The sequence below is a fragment of the Etheostoma spectabile genome, chromosome 13 (genome assembly GCF_008692095.1).
Source record: "Etheostoma spectabile isolate EspeVRDwgs_2016 chromosome 13, UIUC_Espe_1.0, whole genome shotgun sequence".
Taxonomy (NCBI): Eukaryota; Metazoa; Chordata; class Actinopteri; order Perciformes; family Percidae; genus Etheostoma; species Etheostoma spectabile.
The window spans coordinates 25,149,966-25,150,175 of NC_045745.1; positions in this window are offsets into that span (position 1 = coordinate 25,149,966).

Sequence of the window (210 nt, forward strand, 5' to 3'; positions counted from 1 at the left end):
GCAATACTCTACTGCTACCATTATTAATAATAAAAATAATAATAATGGTAGCAGTTACTATTATTAGTAGTTATTATTACTGTTCACCATTACAACTCCTTAATTATGTAAATACCGTATCATAGCATTCCTTTAACTATGTAAATACCGTACATATTCACACTCCTTATATTCATTTATTTATATTTCTACTTGATATTTATACTATTT